The sequence below is a fragment of the Gallus gallus genome, chromosome 1, assembly GCF_016699485.2.
Source record: "Gallus gallus isolate bGalGal1 chromosome 1, bGalGal1.mat.broiler.GRCg7b, whole genome shotgun sequence".
Classification (NCBI taxonomy): Eukaryota; Metazoa; Chordata; class Aves; order Galliformes; family Phasianidae; genus Gallus; species Gallus gallus.
In genome coordinates, this window is record NC_052532.1 from 6,362,127 (window position 1) to 6,384,159 (window position 22,033).

The window sequence follows — 22,033 nt, forward strand, 5'->3', positions numbered from 1 at the left end:
TTAGTTTACTGGGCACTGTGAAGATGGCAGCTGTTGGATTTTTATACGAGAGTATAAGTGTAATCTTTTCTGTGTAATAAGGGACGTGGATTTAATGCCTAAAGAAGGGATACCAACATTATTTATCTTTTGAAAAGGAAGAAATCCTAGAAATACTCCATCCACCTATGCACGTGTACTGACCAGAGACACAAGCAGTCCTCCAAACACAGGTGCCATTTTATATTATCATCTGTTAGTCTATGAGCACCTGCCACCAAAACAGAGGCAGCAGGAAGGAGAAAGTTTACAAGTTTTAGAAGGGATTTTGGAGGTATGTGAAAATGTGAAACAGCTCTAAGCAGTTAAAGTTAGCATGTTAGGTAGGTAGTTACCTTACTGAATGGTAACTGAATTTTATAATGGCATGGAGAAAGGAAATTGAGCAAGAAAATCAAACAGAAGCTAATGTAAACTTAAATAAAAACTTCTTGTGTTTTTCTTGAAAAGCTTCAAACCTTACAAGAAAGTAAAAATTAGTGGTAGGGAAGTCCAAAGTTGCAGCCATCTGAAGATGAGGGTAATAAGGTCTGATCCACTATTTCCCAGTTTTCAGCGAGATCTTTTTACTGATATGGGTACAATAGGAACATTTGAGATTCTTGGCTCAAATGAGCTCCGTATTGCCCTGAGCACAGTGTTTAAAATGCTCTAAGTGGCTTAGTTTAAAAACAGCAACACTTGGCCTAATGGGTGCAGCCTTATCCACATCCATTCCTGAGAAGAGATGAAAGAGTTGCAGAGAAGACAAAATTTCGGAGGTGGAACAAAAAAAACTTGGTTGCTTCCTAATGAAAACAAAGCTAGAGGCTTTGCTACTCCTCTTCGCTAGGATGGGGTTCAGCAAAATTGCTCGACCTTTGCCACCACATGTCTGCAGAGGTGATAAGCCCTCGAATGCTGCAGCGCTTGCAAACAGACGAGCTGCACCAAGCACGTTATCATCTACACAGAAGATGATATGCAGTAGCTCTGGGGGGAAAAAAAAATCAATCCAAGAACCAGCTTGTAACTACCACGAAACACAGGGCCTATGCCAGACTCCTGTGGCCCCGGCAGGGCAAACAAAATGGGTCAAATGCAAATTCATAGGAAACAAGAGGCAAGCACTGAACTGGGAGCGAGTGGAAGCCCAAAGGAGGGGTGTGGTGGAGCCCACCAGGGCTGTGTCCTTGGGATGCTGGGCATCTCGAAGCTGCTGTCCTGGACTGGTGGCTCCTTCCCCCAGCACGATTTCTTGCCAAAGGGATCTGTGAGGTTTATGAATGCCTTGAATTGCAGCCAGGTAATTACCTTCAGGAAGTTTTCATTTTACTAAATGTTAATCCAGAGAGAGAGAGAGAGAGGGGGAGAGAGAGAAAGAAAAGGGGGGAAAAAAGAAATTTAATAACACGATAAACAACCATTTCTATTTAGAAGCCTTACAAAGGAAGCTGTAGGTGTGATCTTCAGGGAAATATTTCATTTCTGTAAGTGCTAATCCTAGGAGGATACTTTCCCTTTGGAGGATATACACAACGTCCACATAAGAGACCTAACACGCTGTACTACCCAAAATTAGCTTTGCAGAGCATTGGCTTACTGTAACGGTGCTGCTTGCCAGATCATTGCCTGAGTCTTTTGAAGAATCAAAAAATAACATCTCTGCTGAAGAGGTTGTTTCCTCAAGTTTACTTTCAGATTTATTTTTTTACTTCTACTATTTATTTCCAGCATTCTGCTAAAAGTGGCGTTTACAGGTCAGGGAGCATTAAGAAGGTTTCATTTGGAAAGCAAAGCAAAACAAACGCATACCACAAACAGCAACAGCAAACACCTCTCTGCCTTTGTTGACTGTGTGCTTTACCAAAGATTTACATTTTTCACGTCTGTTTTGCCATTATGGTTTTGATCTTTTGCATGCAGAATTGGTACAGAAGACGTTCTTCTGATCTGGAGTAGGAGATCTTAGTATTTCTTTCTTTTCTTTCTGAAAGAATACTGAAACAGTCTTTATTTTTATGATGCCACAACTAGTGGTGAGTTTTGACATTATCACATTAACTGCTAATGTATAAATGCAACACTAATGTACTAGAATTAAAACACTGTATAATGACCTTCCCTTGGTTCAACCATTAAAAATACATTAATATGCTTTCTTGCAAGTTGGACCTAATGCAATTTATTCATCAATAACTCTTTTGTGTTTTTTTTTTTTTGTTGTTGTTTTTTATTTATGAATATCTGTTTATTTTCTGGAAAATTATTCTGACTTTGTCTTTTGCAAAATAAAAGCCACCAACATATCAGGCACACTTACATGGCCTTTATTTGATTTAGAAGAGCAGTAGCCAGAGTAAGGAAACGAAGTCTCCCTCGTTCGAGTGTGTATTCAAGTGCTGGTGTTGGCCAGCTTTCTCCAGTGTTGTGTGGTTCAACATAGCCATTTGTAAAATTAGTATATCACCCATCTCACATGCAAATTGAGACTTAATTAACAGATGTTTGTAACTGCTTTCACATCCTCCTAAGAATCACACTGTGTGAGTGCAAAGCAGTTGTTTCTGGGAGATAAAAATGACACCGAAGCAAAGGCTTTGCTGGAGGTGGGGAGAGGGTTTTCTGGTGCTTTTATTTGTTCTCTTTTTTTAACCTACTTTTGTACTTCTTTATAACTCTTTGTTTTGAAGTGGGTGGGGCATAAGATAGTTTTGGTTTGTTTTTTTTTGGCTATCTCCCATATGATAGCTGCTACTTCACGTCTTCCCTTCTCCGCCTCCCATGCACCGATGTTTTAAAGCCTTTAAAAGCTAGCTCAGAGTTGAACAAAAGAACTGCTGGTACAGCAGTAGGCATGTCGCAGCACACTTGAAGACAGCAGCTGTCAGGACACAGGAGCTGAAAATGCAACCACATATGCAGGCTACAGGAAAGCTTGGCCTTGGGCGTTTTGCTTTCACTTCGCTACTGGTAACCCTTTGTATGCTGCAAATGATTTTTAAAGCTGGGGGAGCACAAAGTCAGAGAAAATTCCTTGTGAACTATTTCTGGAAATAGAAGAGCAACTGCTAATAGCTGTATTGGTCACAGTTGTGAAGTATGAGCAGCTCTGCATTTCGGCAGCTTGGCTGTTATCTGATTGTGAGCTTCCTCAGATGGGAACTGCTGCCGACCCAATTTTAATCAGTTGCAATTTTGCCTTTACATCTAAATTAGAATAACTTGGATTGAACAGGAAATGAAATGTCTGCTCAGAAGAGTTTCTGTAAAGCAGTAAATTTCTTGCTTTAGTTTCATGGAGCATCTCCAGTCTGACACTCCTCATTTTACCCAGATGTTACAGGGGCTGTAACTCAAATGTATTTTATGTCAGTCTCCTGATTGTGAAGTTAAATAAACAGTCCACAAACCATGTAAGAATGTCTCCCCAAAGCCTTCTGTCTTTAAAACATGCAAGTACAAGTATTACACAGGAGTCTGGAGCTGGAGTAGAAACTTTCTCTTCCATTGTCTCAAATCCACCTTCTTTTGGGAGCAACCACAACTCACCCTTGCCAATGGCTGCTCAGTAGGAAGGAGTGAGAGGAGCTGGTGTGTCAGTTACTGCAAGTAAGCAGGCATATATTTGGCACATCTCAGCATGGCCCAATATACCTCCCGGCTGTGCTGAGTTTCGTTAGAAAGACAGGGCTTGATTTGTGGTTAAAATCTGATCTGGGACCCAAAATGCCTCTCCTCAGCAAGCTGTTGCTCCCACACTTTCCACCTGCATTAAATCCAGTTAAAACACAAACAACTGTCTCCAAAGTTCAGCTAACATCTGCTTGCATGCTTGTTGTCTGATACAAACGCTAATTATCACAGCTCCTTCTTCAGTGTTTTCTTCTGACTTCACCAATTGTCCACAGTCTTGATATCTAGAGCATAAATGCCAAGGCTGAAACGTGCATTCAATTAGAAGATGACTCTTGACTGACCTACATAACAGTTCATTCATGAGATAATGTGACCTGCAGTCATAGAGATAAAAGTCAGTTGATTGAGCTGGGCTGGCTGTGTATACTGCAAGCTCTCCAGTGATTGAGGAATCGTCTAAAATTAGACTTACACTGTATGTTATCAAGAGCCTTTCAGATCTGACTCTGTTTCGGTAATATTTCTTTTATGAGATGGGCGTATAATTTGTCACATTGTAATCCTTTAATGCTTAACTTTATTAGCATGAAGTACTCGGGCATCAAATAAAATGAGCAATTAAGTGATTTATACTTAAGGTCTGCTCTCGGTTCAGGGCTTAGGTAGGCAGCCTCCCATGAAGAGGAGATTGAGCATTTACCAGCATTTACCACTTCCTTCAGAGAGCCACAAAATGGTGCTTTGGTAGTTAAACCTCCTTGTGTGCGTATCCCAATTGGCTGCTGCCACACCACAAGCTACTGTGCATATTTATACCAAAGGTTATTGATTTGTCTGTAGTAAAATCTACAGGGCACTTTACCCAGTTTTTGCCTATTAGATTTAAAAATGGAGAGCTCACTGCGGAAGTAAGTTCACCAGCAAGGAAATGGTTTAAGTGTAACGGTGAAGCGATGCTTTTGGTATTGCTAATAACCACAAAGGAAGCTCAGATGAAGGTTGTAGGTCTGACAGAAACCTTCCCGCGCATGCTCACAAAGTAAGAAGGTTCAAGAGAGAGCACGACTGTCTCTTCCAGACCCACAGGACTGTGAGGTATTTCAATCCTTTTTTTATCCTATTCATCGTATTGTCTTAAAGATTCATTTACAGAATAATGCAAAATTATCTTCTGTTCTGTAGGGCATAAGTTCCTCTTTTTTTTTTTTTTTTTGTTCTGTAAGTGTTCTAGGAGAAGCCTGCTCTCTGTCACACAAGTCCCCAGTTCCTCTCAGATGAAGGCACTCCGGAGTTGACAGCGCATGTCAGAAGGAGGAAGAGGGGACATTTTGTGCAGGAGACAGTGTGCTCTTACAGAGCTCTTACAGCATAGATTTAAGGTTTTCTCCATTATCTCCAGTGGTTTTTCTCACCACTGTGCACATTGTGTGCCATTTTCTTTCCTTCTCGTCGGCGTGCTTTCATTTGGTTTTTAGCTTCGTGTCAGTGCCATTCTGATCCTCTTTTGCAAAAGGTAAAACTTATCAAAAAGCACAGGAACTTGCTGTTGGTTCCTCCTTCAGGAGTGTCGGCAAGAGTCTTTTGTAAGTTTATTTATTCATTTACAATGTTTTTTGCTTTGAACTGTTTAACAAAAAATAAGGAAGTGGTTACCTGAACAAGAATAAAAATCTTGTTTTTACTCTTCTCACTAGAACAAGAGTAAATTTAATTTAAATGTTCACTTTGTACATCCTGCTTGGTCCAGTCTTTTTGTGCTGAATACATGTAGTTTGGCTTTGACTAGTGAAGGAACCATTGGGTAAGCTGGCAGAGGAAAGTAGCAGGGAAGCTCATATTTTTGAGGCAGTTTTGGTGGTGTAGCCAGACCACTTGATGTACGATGAGACTGAAAGTGCACAGGACCCAATTAGTGCCCATTTTCTGTTTTCTCTTGATTGGCTGCAGAGTCAGCGGTTTAATTAAGCAGAAATGGGGAAGTAGAGTTAATGTTCATTATAACTAAAACCAAAACAGCTGTTTACCTTGCCGAAGCCTTGCAAGCTAACATCTATAAATCTTACCCCGAGGAACACTCTCCCTGTAAAACATGCCTTTCCTGCTATCCTCTGATATCATTTTACATACTCATTTTCACAACATTTCCTAATCAGATTAATTAACACATTAGGGTATAATTCTTATTGTCTACAGAAATTACTTCAATTAAAACTATTAGCATATTATCATAATTGTTATATTATTACATCTCGCTTTGTTACTACTCAAAAACTACTCTAGCAAACCCAAATGCTTGCAATTAGCATAAAATTGTCATATCTGCACGTCTCATCTTAACTGAGGGAAAAGGTAATTGTAAACTTATTGAATAATTTGTATTTCTGCGCTGGGGTTTCTGCAATGGGCAGTGAAAAGGTGAAAGGGGCAGTGTCTTTCCCACACAATGAGGGTAAAAAGATTTTGTCTTGATTGGGGCCTACCATGCCCAACAGGAGTATGAGCTCTGTGCAGGGACATAGGAATGTGTACAGAGGAGCGCAAGGCAGTGCTGAGTATAAAACGGCCATATTGTTGCTGAAAATCAGTGTATTTTTCTGAAGGAGGTCAGTTTTTGGAATGGTTATCTTTTGTGAGGACTGAAAACAAGAGGTGTAGCTCACTTTATTGTTGAGCTTTGGTACACTCAGTCTTCTTACAGGCCAGAAAAAATAGGCTATCTGTTTGAAAGCAAAAAACGTACTGTTAATGTAGTTAAAATGTTAACATTTTAATCAAAGGATTATTACCAGTCCAGATTTACTTCTGAAAAGAAGAGAAAGAATAATGTTACAGGTGTAGCAGTAATAATAGGTTTAAAAACAATATACACACGTCTAAGTTTCCACTTCTTTTTGTCATGTTTTGCTCACCTGCACTCCGTGGGCAGTAGCTTTAATTTTGGAGCTGGGGAGCCGGTACAGCGAGGTCTCAGGCACCGAGGCCCACACTGGGAATGGTAGGTTGATGTCAGGGCTTCTTCTTCTGTGCTATAATGAGCACGATGGTGATGTTGATGCTTTCTTCTTTCTCACTCTGGGCTCTACTCAGGTGGGTTTGTTTTTTTTCTAACATGCTTTTACAGCTTGTTTTCTTTGTTGGATTGCAACACTGCCTTACTCCTGAATACAGTGTGGATGCAACACCTTACATACGTTTTCTTTCTTATTCCTAAAACCACAGGCTTGCATTTGTTCAGCTATCTGGGGGCGAATTTTTATCGCCGTCACTCTATACTCCATCTGGTCCCATCCCATACCTCAGCTCTTCTATGCTGCATCACATGTCACCTTTCTGAGGCGGATATACTATATCCATGCTCCTCTCTGCTGTGTCATTATATGGCTTCGTAAATATTTCATCCTACACAGGCTAACTACTTGTTACTACTGTCTGTATCAAAATTGCACTGAAACTACATGATTATGCGAAGATAAGCAAAAGTAAAATAAATTAGGCACCAGCCACCTGGTCATTAGGAAAATTGCTGCTACAGCTAAAGCAAAGCTCCAGGCTGGGCTGTACAAGTGTAGGCAAGCCTGATCCCGAGGCTGTGCAGGCTCAGCACAAAGCCTGGGGCTATTTCTGGCAGTGGCAGTACAGTATTTACTGGGCAACAGGGCTTGAACTTGATGAATGAGATCATTATTTGGGTTTACCCATTTTTGGCCAGGGACCAAGCTTGGTGACACAGAATGTCCTTTTTGATCTTAGGATCTTATCGACACCTTGAACTGCTGAAATAGAAAAGGAACACTTTACAGAGCCATTTTATATCGCCTTGCCAGTAGTAGACAGGTTGAACAGAAAACAAGAAAGTTGATCTAACTGAGGTAGGTAATTGCTGCCATTCTTCTAAGCCATATGTATTCCATTTGTCTTCATGATATTGCTGTGAAAAAGCTGTTATCCTCCTTTGCAGATAGATGGTATTTATCTACAGTTGCCCTGGGATGCCTCTGTAGTCAATGGAGAGACATTGCTGCCTCCATTTTAGTCTACCTGAAGTCTGAATTGCCACCTAAATTGATTATTTCTTTTCACAGGCTAAATAGGAAATCCTGGACACACAGATTTAATAAATCTGAGCCAAAGAGATTAGAGATTTGTCTACAGCAGATGAGTTTCAGAGCCTGTGCTTTCACAGCTGTTATGGGTAACTAGCTTAGCTTAAATTTGTTTCATGTATGTTCTATATAGGCAGCTGACTTAGTTTAGATTGTAGTGTTATTATACCCTAAATGAGATGTGTCCACAGGAAGTCTATGGCTGAGCCTAGAATTCAATACTCGTATTTTAGATGAGAAGATAATGCCCTAATCAGTTCTCATCCATGTAATGTGATGTCAATGGCACTACTAAATTCTTTTCAATTTGGCTATCACTCCAAACTGTTAAACCATCTGCTGGTGGCAGCCGAAAAGATGACAATATAATAAATTACTAGAAAAAGTTAAGATGCCTAACATCTGCTCACCACCAAGCTCGAGCATCTTTCCTGTATTGATGTTCTGTCATCTCGTGACACAGTCGGAGAAGATGCCTGCTCTGAAGTTCTTGCACATTCAAATCACTTACAGCTGGACCTGCATTCCAGGCATCCATCCTTTTGTAAATTTTAGGACAAAATAGGGAATAACAATAGAAAAAGGTGAAGGCAGAGGGAGAAAAATAAATAGTTTCTTAAAATATCCCAGAATGTTCCTGGCTCAGGTAACAGTCTTTATCTACTCAGTCTTTGTTATGATTGATGAAGAAATATCTAATGATGGCAAGCAGAATTTTGCAGGACAGAAATAGAAACTGCTGCTTCTTCAGAGCTGCATGACTGTGTGTCCTGGAATTATGCTCTGCATAATATTTTAATCAAATAACAGTTTGCTTAGTAGTGTGGACCACGCTGGTTAGTGCAAACAGAATGCAAACGTATTTTAGGTGAGATTATGCAGCTCTGAAGGTGCTGGTCGGCAGGCATGGTTGAGAAAATATACACATAATATTTACTTAAAGCATTCCTGGATCCTCCTTTGGTGTTATTAGTCTGTCTTGAAAATCTGCAAACACACACTCATCAAAAACTCACTGCAAAACATTAGGCATTTAGTGAAGTCAAATACAGAGTGGTGGATGCCATAGCAGAACACAGTTAATGGTTAAGCTGTGACTTAACTTACATCCAAGTGCAAACATAATTAAATTAAAAGAAGTCTTGAACCAAATGTAGATGCGGCTTGCTTAGAATGCAAAGAAGAGTCTGACTCCCATCCTACTGCTTCAGTCTTCTGAAAAAAATTTGTAGGAGACAGAAGTCCAGAGCTTGAGTGAACCAGCCTAATGGTTGCCATGCTGTGGATTGATAACATCCTGCTCATTATTGTGACACAAGCTTGCACAAAATGGCATGCTCTAAGAGCTAAGACTGTAGGCCTGTGAGGCTTGGGGAGGATGGAATGGCACTAACTTAGGGAAATTTCCTTATATTAGGTAAGCAATGTCAGTTGCTTCCCAGTTTCCTCTTCTAAGTTTATTCTGCTCCTCTTTAAGACATAATTTCTCCAGGCATTGCAGTTGATTTCTTCTATATTCTGAACTGCTCTCCCATGAAGTATTAGGCCCATGCAACCAGGAGAAGGGTGAGTACCCAGCACACATCCCTCTATAGCAGACCTCCAGACATGTCAGGCTAGTTCAGTGAAATTCCACTGGAGCTCAGTCCACTTCCTTACATGAAGCAGAAGGATAGTCCTTGTCAATAAATTAGAAATAATTCAATTTAGTTGTGATTACTTATTAAAGAATACAAACATAAGTAATGTAAACACCTACATACTGTTGTGACCACCACTTTATTAGTAAAACTACTAGATTTGATCCTGATAATATCTGACTGGAAATTATCTTCTAGACTGTGTTCCTAAGAGTCCTGTGCTGGTACATTTCTCTTATTCATCCCTAAAAATCAGTTCTTGCAGGTCTAGAGTAAGAAAGTATTCTTCCCTGTTGTTTTTTGTTGTTGTTGTTTTTCTCTTTAGCAGCAGTGTGCATCTTTCACTCTGCTACTTCTCCTTATCTCTTTCTGTCTTGTGGGTAGGACTTTGAATTTGTGGGTTTCCGTTCCCTGGGTATAGCAAGTCAGCAAGCTACATTTGTTCTGGCAAACACCAGCTGAGATGTGGTGATGGCTGAAATAAGGAGCCAATGGGCTAGCTGTGCACTTTTAACCTATAGAGAGCACAATGGGCTGTGGTTGAACTGAAATTCCAGCAATTGGTGGGCCAGGAAATGGGCATTCAAGGTCCTGTGACTCATTGCCAGACTACAGAAATGCTGGGGGATGCTGAGATGTCCTGAACAAGTTGCCTAAGGAAGTGGTGGAGTCACCATCCCTGGAAGTGTTCAAGAAAAAGGGCAGATGTGGCACTGAGGAACATAGTTTAGTGGGCATGGTGGCTATGGGTTGATGATTGGGCTAGAGGTCTTTTCCAACCTTAATGATTCTGTGAAAGTGTGGGAGGGCAAAAGACACCCCATATAGGCTTGACTTATGTATTAAATCTGCAGAAGCAGAAAAAGAAATCAAATCTGTAGCAATCAGTGGCTCATCCCAGCATGACTGTGGCTGACAGTTTATAATAGGCTGTTAGTTTTCCTTATTAAAGGAATTAGTGATTGCATGCCTTTTAGAAGAGGATGTGAGCTGGTGTATTTGGTGGATAGAGTGTCAGTAGGTATGGTATTCCCCTATGTGGGAAGGATAATGTTTCTAAGTGAGCTGGGGTGGAATGGGCCTTCCAAGAGGAGTGGGCTGAGGTTGCTGAACAGCTTAAAGGATTTGTTCAGAACAGTCATTAATCTGTCATTAGAAAGCGATTGCAAATGCCATTACTTTTGGTCCATCTATAGTGTGTTTCTCAAGCATGCCCCTGAAAGCCAGACACCATTCTGGAGGTTTAGCAGTAATTTGAATGCAACAAATTGTACCTGGAAAGCACAGATGTTGAAAGCTGAAAATCTGAAGGTGCCGTATGTTTCCTGTAATTGAAAGCAGGTGCCCTGAAGGAAGCAGAAATTCTGTTTCACTTTATGAAGTATCTAGTTGGCAGAGCTGGCAAAAAATACCCTCTAAAGCTTCATTCACAAGGACTGGATAAGGCAGATTAAAGCTGTTGTTTTATGATAACTGTAAGGGGCTCCAGCAAGGGATTTAGGTCATATAGCGTTGGGCACCATAGACAAAAGGAATAAAGTCCTTGTCTGTAGATTTCAGAGCAGTGAATAAATTGAGCTGGATGTATTTAAAGGATGGGGTGAGTAGGACGACTGTGATAACCATGCCATATGGAACGCTGAAAACTGAGACCAGCATCTCCAGCACTTTGTGCCTATTCCACCTCACCTCAGGACAGATGCTCTGTCCCAGGTCTGCAACAAGAGATACATGTTAAAGTTATTCCACTTCTGAATACTTCACAGGTTGCTCATCTGGTAGGCTAAAAATCTTTTACTTTGGTCACTATATACAAAGACCCCAGTCCTGAAAGTGAATAAAAGCTATGAAGGTTTATCCTTCCAAGTGTGACTCTTTGGGAAGCTGTCTGTGATGTGAAGCCTGCAGGATAATGAATGGCATAGCGCTGCCTGGTTGCCCTAACTGCAGCTCTGTCTGCAGGTTATACAAAGCTTTAGGAAAGCCTTTTTTATGTTATTAGTTTAAATCTGTGCCTCATTTTACCACTGGATGAAGGAACTGCCCCGAGGGTCCTCTGAAGATTATTGACTGTGTGTTTTTGGGTTTTATTAGTGGGTATTGTCATAACCCTAAAACAAGGAAGAAATATCAGAACCCCACTGAATTTAGTTGAATTGCATTCAAGCTGAGTACAGCCTACGGGTGTAGGTTGTGTTTTACTTAAGGAAAAAAAAAAAAAAGGAAGAAAAAACCACACCAAAATGACAGGAAAGCACCCCAAGCCCTCAAATTTATTTACTGCTTCCAGCCAATTTTGTACTACTGCAGGTTTGCAAAGCCAGGGTTATTTCCACGCGCAGTCTGCACTATAGCAAGTGTAGAAAAGAGAAAACAACTTTGATCTGAACATTTTTCAGCTCTTTCTCTAACATTTCATTCAAGAAACTGTTTCAGTTGGTGCCTGGCACCGTGTCCTTGTGCTGTTATTTCATCTCCCCGGAAGGACACACATCAGGTTCTGGAAGTGCCGACTGACCTGTGTGTGCCAGGCTCAGAACTCTCACTCGGAATCTCCAGCTGCCCTTTAAAGACTTCGCTGCACTTTCACAATGTTCTCTTTCCTTTTGGGTTCCCCACTATTTTCTTGTTTTTCCTCCTTCCGTAGAGGCAGACATTTTCTAGGAATTTTTTCTTATCTTTGCCTGTCGAGCCACCTGAAAGAAAGAAGAAATGTCTTTTGTCTGCAGTGTGACAGAGATCATAAATTTTGCTGAGAAAATTGAGAATTATGTTTACCGCCTTTAACTAATGGGCAAGATTAGATAAGAAAATTTCTGCATCCAACAACTGAAACAAAAGGCTTGATTTTCACTGGGTATTAGTTTTCCATTCTTTCTTGTTTAACTATTTAACACCTTCATAGTGGATCTCACTCCTTGCCATGGTTTTAAAAACTGGGAGTTCAGTGTGTACTGAAATGACCGTCCCCGCCATTTCTCTCTGCATAGCTTCCTATACAGAAAAGGTCAAAAATGTCAGTCAGATGGTACCATTTGGCATGAAGATGAATATAGAAGCTAAAGAGGATTTAAAAAATACATGATCTGGCATTTGAAACAGAGGGCTGGCAGCTGAGTCCTGCTTTTATTCCTTTATCTGCTGGTGACCTAGCACTTTGCCTCTTACGGATATATTTCCAGATTTAATAGTCTTTTTGTCTCAGTGTATGGCAGTGGAGAAAGTTCTGCAAGGTCAGACTCAGATTTTCAGGGGATGAAAGAGCTGTCTGGGTGATGCTACCTCTCTCCACAGAGGCATCTGTGTACACTGAGGGCAGAAGATATGGTTTGTGCCCTCCATGCCTCACAGACACTGAAAAGTTTTTCCGTAAACTCATGCAAATGTCAGAAGAGAGGTAGGTATCCTTGACAGGGCCGACAAGTCCCCTTGTTTCTCATTCTTGATGGTAGAAGGAAGGGAAAGTGATGGTAGAAGGAAGGGAAAGTGGCAGGGTTACTAATGGGACACTTACTGAGGGCTCAATGAAACCAGCCTGAGCTTTAGTGCCTTAATTTTCCCATTTGTGAAACACAGCTGAGGGCTCACAGAGGAATCACAATCCATAACACTTCTGTGTTCAAACTGCCTGCAGAAAGAAGACAAAGTTAAAAAAGAAGGCCGTATTCTGATCAGTGTGGTGTTTGCTCTAAAAACTGCAATATACAGCATGAAAGTAGAGCACAAATAAATACCTGGATATATGTGGTATGAAAGAGGAGCAAAAAGACTTTTAAAAAAGGAGTACTAGATGTCTTATGAGCCATATTTATCTGTGCAGTAATGCTTTTAGGTATTGTTCTTAAGCATCTCTGGAAAGCAGTTAAATATGAGGGCTGTTCTAAAAGGGACATGGGGCACAGTGGTGATGAGTTGGTGGTCAAACAAGATGGTCTTTTCCAACCTTAATGACTCTATGATGCTAAGTAATGACTCCTTTTTTGTTATGTTGATCCATGGCATTGGCCCAGAGACAGCTGTTGGTGTCATGGCAGTACAGGTTGAACCTTCCCACCAATATTCTATTACATTTTGTTACCGTGTGACAGATGGCAGCACAGGGGTAGTCTGACAGAATGGCATCTGACATAGAGGTATGTATGAAGCAAAGTTGTGTCATTGAATTCCTTCATAGGGAAAAAAGTGCGCCTATGGACATTCTACACTTGCTGAATGTTTGTGAAGGCCAAACAGCGGATGTGAGCACAGTGAGGCAGTGGGTGATGTGTTTTTGCAGTGGTGACAGTGAGTCACCTCCAGTGGTGCAGATTTTTACAAGTGCAACATGCAGGCTCTTGTTCATCACTGGCAAAAATGCGTAGCTAATGGTGGTGCCTGTGTTGAAAAGTGGTGTTTTGTAGCTGAGACTTCACTCTATCAAGTACTGTTGTTGTGCTCTTTATATCTGTTGTAGTTTCCATGGAAATAAATGAGAGACATTACTTTTGGAGCATCCAGTTGATCTTGGAAATACCCATTTTTTAATGTGTATTGTAAAGGTAAGGGGACCGTTGTTTAAGGTTGTAACTGCAAGCAGTCAGGGCTCTATGTCTATTCCCTCTGTATCTGTTTGCTCACCATTCTGTGGTTCTAATTGCTCACTTTTACTAGTTACAGGTTACTGTAACTAGTTATGTTAAAAATATTTAGAGGTATTGATTAAGCTTTGTCAAACAGTCAGAAGCCATCAGCAGCCTGCCAAACTGACCGTCAGATGTTCTTATGAAAATGATAACAAATGGCAGCTTTCCAGCCTCCAGAGCTTAGAACAAAATGAAGTCAGTTTGAATAAGCCATGAACATAACATGAATAATCTTCATGTCCGCTATCTGTCTTCTTCTGGAGTTACACACAGCTCCCTTCTGATGAGCATGGGCTTTCTACACTTTCAGTGCCATGTGTTTTACATTTTCCTTTGTCCATCTTGCCAGCTCTGTAGTCTCATCTTCAGGTATGAATTGTAGAGAAAGCATTAAAATAGTCAAATAGATGGCTTGTATCATGGTGATTAGATTTCTGGGAAATCTCTTTGAGGAAATCCAAGAAATATATATTTTTTAACTCTGTTGACTCGTATACCTGGAGATTAGCTGTAATTTTGAGGTATTCACTGAGGGTTTCTGGATTTTGAAGCACATCATTTATTATATCAGTGGTCTGGTGATGTCTGATCATCTCACCACAGTGCTGAAAATATGGAGAAAACTTTGGAATTAAACTGCCAAACAGCTACTAAATTGTATATTTTGTTCCAGGTTGTTCATAATTTAGTCTCAGTCTTTCAAGTTGCGTTAGGGCAGGAAGTGGTTCCCAACTACATTTAACATTCACTCCTGGAGTTTTTCTTTCTCTCTCTGCAGTAATTTCCCTTACAGAAAAACAGCTGAGGGGTCTGTGAATGGCTGACTTCAGTGGCACTTACAGATCCTCCAGAAAACTTACACTTTTTATACATTCACGTTTCATCCCCTATCTTAGAGGGTGGGGAGCGCTACTGTGCAGGATTTTTTCTTCTCAAATGCAAGTTACCTCATTTTTATGGTCTTTATTGTGCATAAGTAATACCAACTATTATGTAAAATGCAGAAATAATTTCCATGTATTTAAAATATGAGCTGAGTTTGCACTTTGGTGTAAATTATACATTCCTTTTTTTATTCTGTTTTCTGTACAGAGAAGTCAAGTATTTGCTTTTTTAGGATACCTAGGTCATCAACCATTATAAACTGTCCATCACTCATTTCTACATCCAGTATGTTGCAATATGCAGAGAGCAAAAACCTCAGTCCCTAATTGATGCAAATCACCAGTTGTAGTGCAGCAGGACAGTTTTTCTGAATGAAATCTCAGACATGTCAGTGACATTTTCCCTCTGCATGGAAGTTGCTTTTTGCTTACTATTAGATGGTTCATAATTTATCAGAACCAAAAGACCGTGATGCTCTCTATCCTGTCACATGAGACTAAGCTGCTGCTGTGCTGAACAGGTAAGGTTATGCTGACCCTGAATTGACTGTTTACATATCTCTGCTATTTCATTTTCTTCCCGTCGTGATGTTAAGGCTCTCCATTGTCAGATCTCATTTTTGGAAAGTATTACTAAGTGCTCCTGCAGCCAGTAGTAATGGGATCAGGTGATAACTCAGGGTGGAAGGTCCTTCAGGAGGTCTTGAGTCCAACGTGCTGCTCAGAGCTGGGTCAGCTGGGAGATCAGATCAGGTTGCTCAGGGCTTGGTCTAGGCAGCCCTTGAAAACCTCCAGAGATGAAGAGGGGAATCTTTCTGGACAACCTGTTCCAGTGGTTGACTGTCCTCATAGGGAAAAGTTTTTCCTTCTACCCCATAAAATGTCCTTCTTTTGACAGTAAAAGACACTTATTTTAACTTATTCATATTACTTGTTGTCTTTTCATTGTTGGACTATTTGAGGGACCTGGGCTTTTTCAGCCTGGAGAAGAGAAAGCTCCCCCCAGGAACCTTCACAGTGCCTACGGGAGGCTCTTGAGAACGCAGAGCCCATCTCTTTGCATGGCAGATATTCCCTTACTGTTTTATCAGGGATGGTTGGTTTGGAATTCTCTCTGAAAAATCTTCGAAAGAAGGTGTTTAAAAGAAAACAGCTACAGTTGTTGCTGTTATATGGGAATTGAAGGGATTCTTGCCCTCCTTTTAGCCTTTGACTTGGGGTATCTGGCATTGCATGACATCTTGTCCTTTTGGTGTTGCCTGTGTGATTGTGTGATATTGCCTTGGTCTTTTGGACATCCGTAATCCTTTGGCAGTCTGCTAACGGATGTGAGGAGACTTGCTCTGCTCCACTTTTCCTTAACAAATATAACATGTTTTTCCCCAACTTGCTAACATGTACACAAAAATGAGAACTGATTGTCTCAGTTTTTGCATATGTCTGAATCTTCTCTCCAATAGCTGTCTCACATTAACTTATTCCCTGAAGTTATATGAATTACTGCTACAAATGGTTAACACTTAAGGAAATGGGGAAATTGTTGTTCAGACAGCACCTATCAGTCTGGCTAGCAGGTATACAAAAACTTATTTCATTGCAAAATAGAGTAACACCCAAAGGCAAAGAATTGCATCCCTGTTCTCTAGCTGCTTAATAACACATTTTCTTGTTTAAAAAAAAAAAAAAAAAGCCTGCCAATAAATACACATCTATTTGAGTTGACTTCTTAAAAAACATTTGGGACTGTGCTGTTATTTCTTTGTTGCATATCTGCAGGTTTTTGCATTTTTTTCCATAATGTTGAGAGAAATAAAAGCAGATTACTAGTCAGGATTGAATCTCTAATTTGTATTTCTAAACCTTGCACCACTCTATTCCCCCAAGAATGGCAAATTACTTGAGCACAAGCTGCAGACCTAAATGAAACAAACTTCTATATTTGATTTCTCATCAGAGAAAAAGCAGGTGCATGTAGTTATTTAATGAAAAACATCCTTTTCAGTCTGATCAAAGGACCTGCTACATTTATCATTTTGGGGTGGTTGTTACTGTTGCTAATACTACTGCAGTGCCTCAAAAACATACTTGAAGACTTCGTGAAGAAAGAGCAACTTCTTGTACAAAAAAAGCTGGTATGCCTTCTGAATATGGAGAATCATGGAAGTAAAAAGTGGGGAATAGGCAGAGTGTGTGGGACTTGTTTTTATGGTAAGAGGCAGTGGGTTTCAAGAGTAATGCTGACTAGACAAGCTATGATCTCTTATAACTTAGCATATGGCTTTAAGAAGAGGATTAAATCATGTTTAAAGCTATTTAAACTTCAAGGCTAGCTACGTAAAGGCATATGAACAGCTTAACAGAACCAGACTGAATGCCCATCTAGCATAATGTCCTGTCTTCCACAGAAGCCCATAGAAAATATGTATGGAAAAATAAGTGCAAGTATGGTGAAAGAGCTCAGGGATCTTTTTTTCTGTTGTCTGTCCCAGATTTTGTTGAACTCTAGCATGGTGACTTCTGAACTTGAAGTTGTACCCAATTTGTCTTAACTAATAGCTTTTATTGGATTTCTTTCCCACCTGCAAAGAATTTGCTGGGTCGTTCCAGGTCCTCACATACTGTGCTTCTTTGAGAGAGAAAAGCTCCATTTATTTTGATGATATCACTGTTTGCTGCTATGTTTATTACCATTATTATACCCTCCTGTACATTAGTAGAGCTGAGCTATTAGCATCATCCCACACATTCTGTGTTTATGCCAGCGTGGTGAATCAGAAAAACATCTGCCTGGAAGGTAGAAATGTATTTTTATGTGTGAATGTGTCAACACAAAAACTAGAACTTCTGCTCTGAGCTCACACTGGAGAGCATGGAAGAAACCGGTGAATGTCTGTGGTTAGGAACTGGCCCTTGTGAAAATCCCACAGGAGAAAGCTGAGATGTTGAAGGTGCTTGTCCACATCAGTGGTAATGAAGAAAGCTGGCACAGCGATCACTTCCCTCAGGAGTAAAGCTGCAGACTCTGTGACATGGGGATGCACACGCTGTGTATTTCATTGGCATCCACAAACTGTTTTGTTATTAATTTAGGTCAGTGTTGCATTGCTTGAACTCAAGATTCAGTGCAGGGAATATTTAAGGTAATATTGCTACATGTGTTGTTTGTTCGTTTTCCAAAAGTCTTTCTTGGATTTTTGAAATAATTTAAAAAGTATGCATTTAGGATGAGTGGTATTTGATAAGTGTGGTGATACCTGATTGGAATTCAGCTTGAAGAAATTGGTGGAGTAATACAATAGAGGAAAGAGAATACACTGAACTTCTACTGAATAGCTTAATAGGCTCAGGGGTCACAGTGATCCTCCTGTTGATACCATGGAGTTTGGCAGCAAATGCCTCTCTGGATAAACAGGAATGTCAGCCAGTGCAGAACTATCATCCTGGCAGGTGCGTGTTGTAATGGCATCCACAGACAGGTCTGATAGCAAAGCAGAGCTCACGTGTTTCCTAAGAAACTTATCTTATTTCACAGTAACTGGAGGTTTTAAAAGTCTTGTTTTGTAATGCACCTATGATAAAATGAGGTCTTCTGGAGTTGGCTACGCAGCCTTGCCTGAAAAGCCCGGGGATCTCTCAGGCCATTCTGTCCATAACTTTCATTCTTAAAGAGTAAGATGACACTGAATTCCCATTCCTCGTTAATTCCTCCCACCCCCTTTATCTTTTTAGGCATGAAAAAAACTTGCAATGTATGCCAAAATAGAAAGTTCATCAGAAACCAGGCAGATAAGGAATCTCACAGCCACTGAAGATGCTGTAGGAACAGCGGAGTTGCAAGTATTTAGTAACATCACAGCAGCCTTGTTCCACATTTGCAATTAATACACGTCTGTGTTTGCATTTGTTATAGGACTCTTGACAGCACCAACGTAACAAGAAAAACGAACAACCTGAGTAATAAATCTCTGGAGGCATTCAGCAAGTGCCATAGGGCTCATTAATCTTGATTATTCCCCATAATAGATAACTTCACAAATCAGCTACGCTCCCCAATCATGCACGTAAGGATAATGTATATATAATAGCCTCCCGTACTGTAAAACCCCAAATAGAATTTCATTTTTTAAATATAAGTCTTGACAAATGCAAGACAAATATTTATAGAAAAGGGATGGGCGTGAATAACAATGAACTGGACTGAAACGAGTAGAACAGACTTGTGAAAAGAAGGTGGCATCTTTTCTGATTATGTTTTTGTTTTGCTGTGTTTCTCAGCATTATGATGTCTCTATTTGAATCAAGAAATTCATTTATTTATAGCCTGAAGTAGATGGGATTTTCTTCCTGAGAGTTTTGGCCAGGGAGATAAAGGAGGCTGCAGCTGCAGCCTTCATGCATGCTCTGTAAGGAACATAGACAGGAGAAAATAGAAGCAGCTGAGAAATATCCTGAATCCCAGACATCTTAGTATTCATAATTTATGCTACTAATTCCCTCTTTTTCTTGTAGTCTTCCCAGAAATTTCCTTTGAAAAGTGCCAAAATCATCAGAAGAAACCACAGTTCTGATCAGATCTGTTTATCAGTTTTTCTCAACTGCACCTTAAATATGCTATCAAATTGTAATACATCTGTGAAAGACGTCGTATTTGGAAGAAGAACGTCTGTGATCCCTTCGGTAAGAGTAGCAGAGCTGCTCTAATACCCAGAGCGGGTGCTGGACTGCAGGCTGTGCTTCAGCTCACTGATCAAAGTCTTGCGGTTATCTTGAAGCTAGTTGTGCAAAGAAGAAGAGAAAAGGAGATATTTTAACTCTAAAAACTGTGTAAAATATACTGTTTTGAATGCAGTTGATATTAGAAGAGGATAAACAAGGTTGTGGGAGTAGTTGTGGTTGAGGGAATAGATGAACTTACTTTCACAGAAGACCAGTACTTTTATATCTTCATAATCACAGTGATCTGAACTTTCTGCTTAAGAGTAAGTTATGCTGATTGAAGTTTCACAATTGTAAAGCCATACTCACAGGTGATTCTTTCTCTCATCCAGGATAAAGCATGAGATGTGATTGCCCTCATCTTTGCCTGCAACCCCATTTCGCCTCCTTTCTTTTCTGTCCCCTCGTGTCCACATGCTCTCAAAACCCAGGATTTTGCTCTGTGACCTGGGGCACCAAAATAGCAGTTCTGTGTGAGCGGAAAGAATTTAAAAGACTAACAACTGAGCTGCTTTAGGGAGGGTTTTCTCTTCTTGTTCATAGCCCTCGTTCTCCTCCTTATAGCAAGTCCTGAGGTTATATTTTCTTTAAAATCTAATAGAAAAGAGAGTGCATGTATCGTCTTTCAGAGTTAGAACAAATTGAGTTTTGGATCCACTTGCTTTTCCAAGTCCTGCTTTGCACGCCGCTCCAACAAGTCTACTTCTTTACTTCTTTTGCATGTGAATGCAAGACGTATCTATAAAGTATCACATGCATTTAACAGACAGCATTGCACTCCAGTGCTCTGTCTCTGTTCCTAAATACGTACACATTAATAACATCCACAGACAAAATATGTTCTGGCCCAGAGCTGAGAAATGAATTTTAACCCTAAGAAGTTTTAGAAAAAAAATTGAGTGTCTTCAACTTCTTTTAAGTTTGATTGGGTGGATTCAGGATCTTGTAAGTTTGGCAGTTCTGTTTAGACACGTTTGTCTTCAGACTTCTGCAAAGAACTCACTGAGTGTCAAACAACAGCATCTTTTGGCTTGAAAATGTTCTTTGATATCTGCACAGTCTGGTAGTTTGAAGCATGGTTTTGGAATAACTGAGGATAACTGAGCTCTATTTCTAGCTGTCTGACAGAAATTCAAGTAACTCCCTTAATCTCTCTTGGACTCAGTTTCTCGCTGTATAAAACTACACTATTAATACTTCACTGTCTTTGTAAAATGTTCCACAGTCTTTTGATGAAAGGAATTATTTTAAGTTCAAAGTGTTTCTCTTAATGAAAGAATGAACTTGCTTATTCTTGAAGAAATACATTATATAAACATCAAAGAGCTGTTTGCACCATGTGGTAGTCTGCCACAAGGTGCTTCCCTGTCTCAATTAGCAATATTTTCTCTTTTACTTTTCCGTGTAAAAGAACGTGTGTGGTGATACAGATGCCATGACATACAATTCCATCAATGGAAATGTGTGAAGCTGAAATACCTACAGAGATTGGCATCAGCCCTGCCTGGCTCGTGGGCTGATTTCTCCAAGGATCAAGGAGCCAATGCTGGAGAGCAGCTTGAGTTTCACAGTTCAGTTTGCAACCAAAAGGGTTCCTGGCTGATTTTTTGTTTAGACTTGGAATAATCTGCAAAAGCAGGGGCATCCTTATGTTTTGTGGGAGAAGTTATCAAACTGCAGGTATGTTTCTTAGAATAGAGTCAAAGAATAGAATCATGGAATTGTAGAGACTGGAAGGGACCTCTAGAGATCGTCTAATCCAACCCCATAGACTGGTTTAGGTCCCATCACAGACTGGTTTGGGCTGGAGGAGACCTTCAAGATCATCTGGTCCTAACCCCCTGCTGTGGGCAGAGCTATCTCTCACTACATCAGTTTGCTTAAAGCCCCATCCCACCTGGCCTCAAACACCCCCAGGGATGGGGCATCCACAGCTTCTCTGGGCAGTTGTACCAGTGCGTCACTGCCTTCTGAGTAAAGAATTTCTGCCTAACATCTAATCTAAATCTCTCTTTTTTCAGTTTAAAGCCATTATCAGTACATGCCCCTGTAATAACTCCCTTCTTTGGGAGTTAATGCAAAAAGGCACCTTTCTAGATGATGATTGATGCTTTAGTCAGCCACTAACAAAAAGAGTTTAACCAAGTGGAAAATATGATATATCCTTAAATGGTTTAACAGTCATTTTTATATTTGTTTTCCTTTTTGTAGCTTTTTTTTTTTCTTTCTGGCAAATCTCAGTTCTGAGCCTTGTGATCTTGGTTGCTTCTCCCATTTCTGTTTGATAAACTGCAGAGTGGCATTGGTCTGTCCCCTTCCTGTGACTACCCAGCACAGCAGACAGCAAGGTAGTGCTTTTTTAGAAGGCAATTGGGGGAAATTCTGCATTGGGAAGTTAAAGTGCAACCAGA

The 22,033-nt window shown here is 40.3% G+C and overlaps 1 protein-coding gene across 1 annotated transcript in view; it reads left to right on the forward strand.

Moving 5' to 3' along the window:
* The first annotated feature begins 4,685 nt into the window (after positions 1 to 4,685).
* CELF2 (CUGBP Elav-like family member 2) overlaps positions 4,686 to 22,033 on the forward strand; it is a 195,877-nt gene continuing 178,529 nt past the window's right edge. The window contains 1 exon segment of the mRNA NM_204260.2: positions 4,686 to 4,752. The gene's annotated coding sequence lies outside the window, so the exon portion shown is untranslated.